Source organism: Malus domestica, chromosome 11, assembly GCF_042453785.1.
Source record: "Malus domestica chromosome 11, GDT2T_hap1".
In the NCBI taxonomy this organism is placed as follows: Eukaryota; Viridiplantae; Streptophyta; class Magnoliopsida; order Rosales; family Rosaceae; genus Malus; species Malus domestica.
This window is the reverse complement of record NC_091671.1, coordinates 5,617,334-5,624,951: the sequence shown is the minus strand read 5'-3', so window position 1 is coordinate 5,624,951 and position 7,618 is coordinate 5,617,334. Positions and strand designations below refer to the sequence as shown.

The 7,618-nt window shown below is 37.6% G+C and overlaps 1 protein-coding gene and 2 long non-coding RNA genes across 3 annotated transcripts in view; all 3 read right to left on the bottom strand.

The window, feature by feature from the left end:
- Positions 1 to 4,419: 4,419 nt before the first annotated feature.
- LOC139189365 (uncharacterized) lies at positions 4,420 to 5,284 on the bottom strand. Its single transcript, XR_011573255.1, has 2 exons — positions 4,992 to 5,284; positions 4,420 to 4,809 (listed from the first exon to the last, which is right to left on the bottom strand). It is a non-coding gene; the product is annotated as an uncharacterized lncRNA (long non-coding RNA).
- Positions 5,285 to 5,826: 542 nt separating this feature from the next.
- Positions 5,827 to 6,765, bottom strand: LOC139189364 (uncharacterized). Its single transcript, XR_011573254.1, has 3 exons — positions 6,557 to 6,765; positions 6,097 to 6,223; positions 5,827 to 5,924 (listed from the first exon to the last, which is right to left on the bottom strand). It is a non-coding gene; the product is annotated as an uncharacterized lncRNA (long non-coding RNA).
- A 642-nt stretch (positions 6,766 to 7,407) lies between these two features.
- LOC103447351 (putative disease resistance RPP13-like protein 1) overlaps positions 7,408 to 7,618 on the bottom strand; it is a 62,747-nt gene continuing 62,536 nt past the window's right edge. Inside the window, exon 3 of the mRNA XM_070808257.1 lies at positions 7,408 to 7,532. The gene's annotated coding sequence lies outside the window, so the exon portion shown is untranslated. The remainder of the gene's footprint in view (positions 7,533 to 7,618) is intronic.

Genomic DNA, 7,618 nt, shown 5'->3' with positions numbered 1-7,618 from the left:
AGAATGGCTCAACGAGATCGTGAAATTATGAACACACCTTTAGAAGGGAAGTCTCCAAATTCTAAATATTTTTGGAAGTCGGAGAAAGCGGACGTGGTGCGAATGAGGTGTGCAAGAGAAGCGAGAGCAAGAGAAGATAGTCCTAGCACGACAAGAGAATATCATCCTAACACCACAAATTGGTTAAGTGATGATGAATAGAGTAGTTTTTGTAATCGGAGCTCATAATTTTCCAATCACTTTGGGTTGTAATTTATTATTTATTGAATAGAGTACTTTATGTTGTTTCCAATTTATTGAATTTAGTACTTTATTTAAAGTGAGAGTAAATTTATTTAATTTGGTAAGTTATTTATACTAAGAGAATATTTATTCAAATGACAAAAACACACCAAATAAAATTATATAAACATACCAAATAATAAAAAAAACTCACTAAAAATGAACTAAAAAAAGCACACCAACTAAAATTAAACAAACACACCAAATAAAACCAAACACTCTAAATGAACTTAATTATCTTCAGCTTGTTTCAATGCTCACTGGTGCTCTATCAGTCATTTAGCCGGGCATTGTGCATATATGACATTTGAAGTGCAATATATCGTTGAATGACCAATTCATTGTAACGTCCATCCTTTTCTAATGGCTCATGTTGCACGGGTTTTTCGGTGGTGTCAGGAGCACAATATATACGTGTTCTTCAATTGTTCATCGTGACCGGCTTTTGCACAAAGTAAGAATCATGGTTGCAAACAGCACCCATAATTTTGTTGAACAAATGACGTTCCATTCTAAAACGACGTCTAAAGTACGTATCAGGGAATGCACTGTTATAGACAAAATAATCGTCCAAGAGATACTGACCTCGTTGTTGCCTGTCTCTATCAATGTTTACAGCATGGCTGGGCCTGCAGATCTGAGCCACAGCTTGGATGACTCGATGGGAATGTAAGGCTCTTGCCATTCTTGATTCGTCGTCTCTCCGTCTACACTTCTCATCCTCTTCCCTCTCATTTTGAGCCGTCTGGCGTTTGAACATTCCTTCTGATTGGTTAAACAATTCTTCCTCTTGCTGATTGATTTCCCACATCATCCTTGAGGAAGAAGAAGACATTGTAAGAAGGAAGCAAAAACTTTGAATAATGATAGAGATTTAGGTGAATAAGGAAGCAGAAACTATGAATAATGATAGAGATCTTGAGAAAATTGGTGTGAGATTTGTGAGGATGGATGGTGGATTATATGGAGGATTCAGAAACGATTAGGTTGTAGATAATGCCACGTGGCATGTCGTCATTCGTTAAAAATCTGATGGAAATCTATCCTCAAAGATTGTAAACAGATTATGACACGTGGCACGACATGATTGGTTAATAATCTTATTGGAAATCCATCACCAATAATCATATTTTCGGATAATGACACGTGGCGCAACGAGAACGATTAAAAATTTTATCTGAAATTACAAATAAAATTATTTTGTATTATTTTATAACTTTTCGGATTATGACACGTGGCGCAACGAGAACGATTAAAAATCTTATTCGAAATTACAAATAAAATTATTTTGTATTATTTTATAAATAAATAAAATACTAATATTTTATTGCCTATTGCCAAGGGGAGGGCTCCCACATTTGAGATGCAAAAGACAATTACTGTTCACTGGTGGATTGAATAGTGAATTGCTTGGGGAGAGGGCTCCCAAGCTGGAACTGCTCTTACCGTTGGGAACCCACGTGGCTTCCCACGGTCCGTTTGATCTTAACGACTCTTTAAATTGGACCTTTCGATTTGCAACGGTAATAAAAAATAAAAAATTCTTATTTAATATCAACCGTTGGATCTGAGATCAACGGTTGATATTATTCTGCTTTATAAATAAATAAATAAAAGAAAAAATAGTTTTAAAATTAAGAAAATTTACCGTTGTGACATATGGCACAATCTAGAGTGTTGGAATTCAATTTTTTTAAAAATCCAACGGCAGAGATTAATTAGTTCAATAAAAAATTTAAAAAAATTGTAAAAAATTTGAATTTTTTAAAACAAAAATTGTTTTTACTTTTCTATAAATACCTTCTGTCACATCCCGGCCCGGGACGGACCACTTCCCGAGCCCGTTCCACCACCGTAGCACGATATTGTTCGCTTTAGGCTTACCATTCCCTCACGGTTTTGTTTTTGGGAACTCACGAGCAACTTCCCAGTGAGTCACCCATCCTGGGAGTGAAGCCAGTGAACTCCCAAAAAGCCTCGTGCTAAGTAGGGATGAGAATATACATTTAATGATCACTCCCTTGGGCGATGTGGGATGTTACAATCCACCCCCCTTCGGGGCCCGACGTCTTCTTCGGCACACTTCTGACCAGGGATTGGCTCTGATACCATTTGTCACATCCCGGCTAGGGTCGGACCACTTCCCGGGCCCATTCCACCACCGTAGCACGATATTGTCCGCTTTAGACTTACCATTCCCTCACGGTTTTGTTTTTGGGAACTCATGAGCAACTTCCCAGTGGGTTATCCATCCTGGGTGTGCTCTGGCCTCCTTCTCGCTTAACTTCGGAGTTCTGACAGAATCTGAAGCCAGTGAGGTCCCAAAAGGCCTCGTGCTAGGTAAACATGGGAATATACATTTAAGGATCACTCCCCTGGGCGATGTGGGATGTTACACCTTCTCATTATCATATACCTTATACCACAATTTCATATTTTCTCAACTACTTTAAATGAATTTCCTATCTTTCTCTCAAATTTTCAATCCAATTTTTTTCAACATAATGACTAATTGTCTTTTCGGATAATGACACGTGGCGTAACGAGAACGATTAAAAATCTTATCCGAAATTACAAATAAAAAATTATTCTATATTATTTTAAAAATATATATATTTTTTTTATTGCCTATTGCCAGGGCTATTCAAGTGCAATGGTGGAGATGCAAAAGACAGTTACTGTTCATTAAGGGCAGTTACTGTTCACAGGGTGGATTGAATATTGAATAGTCTGGGGGGAGGGCTCCCACGCTGGAGTTGCTCTAATGAGAGTATGTTGAGTGAGGCTGCCCTATTTGACAACTCTTTACAAAAACGCAATTAAGAAGCCTTGCATTTGGGCTGCACTTGATCTCACCCTATATGATTGATTTTCCATATAGAATAGCCTCACTTAATGCTAGGGAGATCAACTTTTCAAAATAAATTTTGTAAACCAGATAATGGGGTTGTTGATGATTGAATTATTACTTAAGTATTGATTAATGTATTTATTTCATACTGATGACACATCATATAACCCACAAATTTAATCTACATATTTGATCTATTTAGCATTTACTCAACTAAAAAATGTTGGTCATGGTTTGAAATAAACTAAAAAATAATAAGAACCCAAGTTGTTTGTTTGGATAGGGAAGCCCATGCCAACTTAAGAAGACACATAATCCATGTCCTTAACACATTGAACAAAGTGGACCAATCAAAGTGCATTGGTGGGAAACACTTCTAAAATATCCATGAACTTCAATCCCAAGTCCAACTTTTAACAAAAAGCCCATTACTTAATCATCATATAAGTATGCTACTAAGCCCACTTATTCTCTAGGAAAACTAAACACAGTCGCACGAGTGCAAGTGTAAAAAGTGGTACTCTCCTTCTGCATACCAACTTTTGAGTTGTACTCTCCTTCTGCGTACCGACTTCGGATTTCGGGTTGTCAAAAATGGGCACGACTAGCACATCCAAAACGCACATCAGCAAGTGGTGAAAGGTAGTTTTGGGCATTTGGACCCGGAGTACTACAAACATCAACAGTTGACTGAGAAGTCTGATGTGTACTCATTTGGGGTGGTTTTGTGGGAAGTATTGTGTGCGAGGCCATCTTTGATGCATACGGTGGTGGCTAGGCAAATCAGCCTCGCTGAGTGGGCCAAGAGTTGTCATGGAGATGGGACACTTGGTCAAATCATTGTCCCAAATGTGAAGGGTAAGATTGAAGTTGAGTGCTTGAATAAGTTCATTGAGATTGCTATAAGTTGCTTAAATGATAAAGGAATCGAACGACTGTCGATGAATGATGTTGTGAGAGGGCTTGAGTTGGTATTGCAGCATCATCAAAAGAGCATTGGAAGTGAGGGTGACAATGGAGTTGCCTTTATCAATGACAGAGGCGACAACGAATATTCCAAATAATGTATATATGTGACAATCTTCTATGAGATTAACGATACAGATGGAATATGACGAGTAATATTCTGGAAATGATGTCTCAATAGGATATCATGTATATGGGTATATGCTTTTCAGTGTCACTCAGATGCGACATCAACAATAATGGGACTGAGGAGATCCTCGAAACGTATGAGCCGAAAGCTGCAACCACAAGCTAGCAAAGAAAGAGAGTATGAAACTGTATTGTCCATTGATTTTTTAAATGCATACATGAAATATTCCGAAATTTGATGTTTTGAATCACATTACAAAGATTACAACAGAAAACTTAAACCACGGTATCATTTTACAAGAATGAAATACAAAATATTCCGAACAAACAAGACTTCACAAAAAACACAAGAGTAAACAAAGCTTGTAATTTTTGAAACTCATACATTTTGTTAATATTATTGTGCATTTGATGCTTACTATGCCGGATTAAACCTTTCCCGATCTCCTACTTCGACGATTGTTCTAGTAGAAAAACGAAATGTATATACAGTGGTCAATTAACCCTCCTCTCCTCTGGCAGTGATTGGCAAATTTGGGAGGCTTGCATACGGAAAGCTTTCCAAGAGAAGCCCTTGTTTCCTGCAAGAAAACTAATAATTCAGAATTTAAAACTAATAATTCAGATTTTAAGTCTAATGTCTGCCTATACGATGATCTGCAAAGTATTTGAACAATATGCAACCTATGTTTCTTATATTTATTTATTTTTCTTTATATTTATATTTGTGTAACTATGAAAGTTAATTTGATGCAAAATATACCTGACTTCGGTTTGAGAGTTGAGAGCCGAATGTCAGAAAAAGTATTTCTGAACGATAGAGCGCTCATATGATCAGGTCTCTGCCTATCCATATGCAAGGAATGCGAGATATCTTGGCTCAATCTTCTCCCACACGTCTTTCTTCTCACAACTTTTCTCTAGGGCAGAACATCGATGGATTTCAGGAAAGAAACAGATGGCGGCAAACCCTCTTCTGGAAGGCATTGAAGGCTGTCAAACCCCCAAATATATAGCTTTTGAAGAGAAACGAGGTGTTGAAGTAGTCCCTCACCTGGCAGAAATTCCATAATTGGGCAGCCTTCAATTCGTAGCTCTTGAAGATAAGTGAGGTGTCAAAGTCCTTTTCCGTCCACTGCTTCCATGTAGCTTGGACAGATCACAAGTGCTTAAATCGTTTCAGGGTTTTTCCTATGTCCTTGCCTGCAAAACCGGATGCTCCATTTTATGACCGGCTTATGTTGTTGGAATTTGGATAAGTGGAGGATGTGGAAGCAACCCTGCGTTGTAAAAATGTCGGGTCTGTGCAGCTGTGCTACTTCTAGTCACCTTTAGGCAAGCCTTTCTACCTTGTGGTGGACGAAAGGATCACAGTGCCTATTAGTTTTAAGGACTTTTAAAAAGAAAAAAATGGAGAACATTCAACCATATGAAGTTTGATTCTCACAACTTTTCATTTTTTTCCTTGTTCGCTACCCCTCCCCACCCACCCTCTCTCTTGTTATGTTGATGATGAAGAAAAATAACAAAAGGAAGAGAAACGTCAAAAAGCACACCTCCACTCTTCTGCTAAAAGATCTAATTACATGCGGCTTTCCATTGTTGCTGCGAATTTATTTATGGCCAGATGTACATGAGCATATAACGTATCTATGCAAGCTTTAAGATGGTCCCGGGATAAAGAAAATGAGACAACCTACCAATGCGGAAGGAGGGAAGTACACATGCAAGTTTGTGCCACCCATGTTAGGCTTCTGTAGTTCAAAATAAGCAATATAGTAACAATAAACTGCAGTTCCAACTGGAAAAATCAACATTTAGAGTCCTCCAGAAACAGAGGCAGGGGAAAAGGATACAAAGAGGATTACCTCCATCTGTTTTCTCACACTCCTACTACATATGAAATTTTGAAATGCCTGCTTCTTGTGATAGCTATTCAACATGGATGTCATCTCGGATGCTTTTGCTTTACCTACATATCAGCTCAACAAACTCCTAAATAAAGAGATGAAAGTAAAAATCAATGGACAGATTGATGATAAAGAATGAATAAAACTAACTATTACGGTTTTAAATACATCTAATTATTGTTGCTTCGTAAATTAATTCTCTCTAAGAAGTATAAGATTCATAAATTATTTTAACATGAAATTTTTTTTTTAAATGATGCAAACTACATAAAACAGGATATTGTGAGGGACAAACTGAAATGTATATTCAGTTAACATTTGTTAAAACGAAGCATCATATCCTTTGCATAAGATGTTCCATGGTAAGAGAGAATGTAAATTAAAGCTCATCTGCAGTATTCAACTAAAGATCTATTACCAGTTCACATTCATAAAGAAAAGCATAGATACACCAACTTGAAGATGATAATGGCATTGAAAGAAAATGGGATAGCAGGCCACCGTATTCAAACCACGCCAGTATGACAAAGAAATATATCATCCCCGGGTTCCATCATCTTCCTTTAGAGGTGCATCATCTTCATGCCAAAAATGCTTAGGAAATTGATGTGAGCTAACATCTGTTGCCTCAGACAATTGCCTCCTAAGTTTCAAACCAAATAAGTCAGTGCAGCACGTATATAAGTGAATTACGCATTTGTGTTTGTAAAGAAACTCATCTGCACCAACATAAAAGCCACCATATTCAAACGAAATCAAAATGATAAAAAAAAAAAAAAAAACATCGTCCACGTGTTACCTGCATGATGTATCTCTTGCACCAGCGTGAAGATCATTAGGACATCGGAAGAAAACTAGAAAAGCATGCCACAACTGTTTACTCTTGCCAGACAGGCCCAGTAATTGATGCAAGCCAGCATCTGTTCCCTTGGGTAATTCTACTTTACAGTTCCACACCACAATTAGCTCGCTGCTGCATCCACAAGGGCCATAAATGAGTATGTCCTGGCACATTGTATTAACAGATACTTCTGATTGATTTTACACAAGTCTTGATAACTAATGCTGATTCACGCAACCGAGAAATGATAAAAAGAATACAGAACAGCTGAATAATGCATCAATATATCTGCAACTTCGATTCTCCAAACTTTTAAAAACATTTCTTCTTTTTCTCCCCTCCCTCCCCACTCACTTTCTATCTCATCAACAAGTTTATGTTGGAGATAAATAAAAAGAATGAAACGAAAAGAAACATCAGAAAACACACCTCAAAAGATTTAACTGCACACATCTTTCCATTTGTCAGCTACGATTTTATGATCAGAACCACAAGAGCATAAAGTATCTACGCAAGCATCAAGCTGGTATCTGAATAAAGAAAACGAGACAGCCTGCCAACGGAGAAGGAGGAAAGTGTGGATCTAAGTTGGTGCCCCCTATGTCGAAAGTAGGCTTCTGCAGACCAAAATAAGCAGTA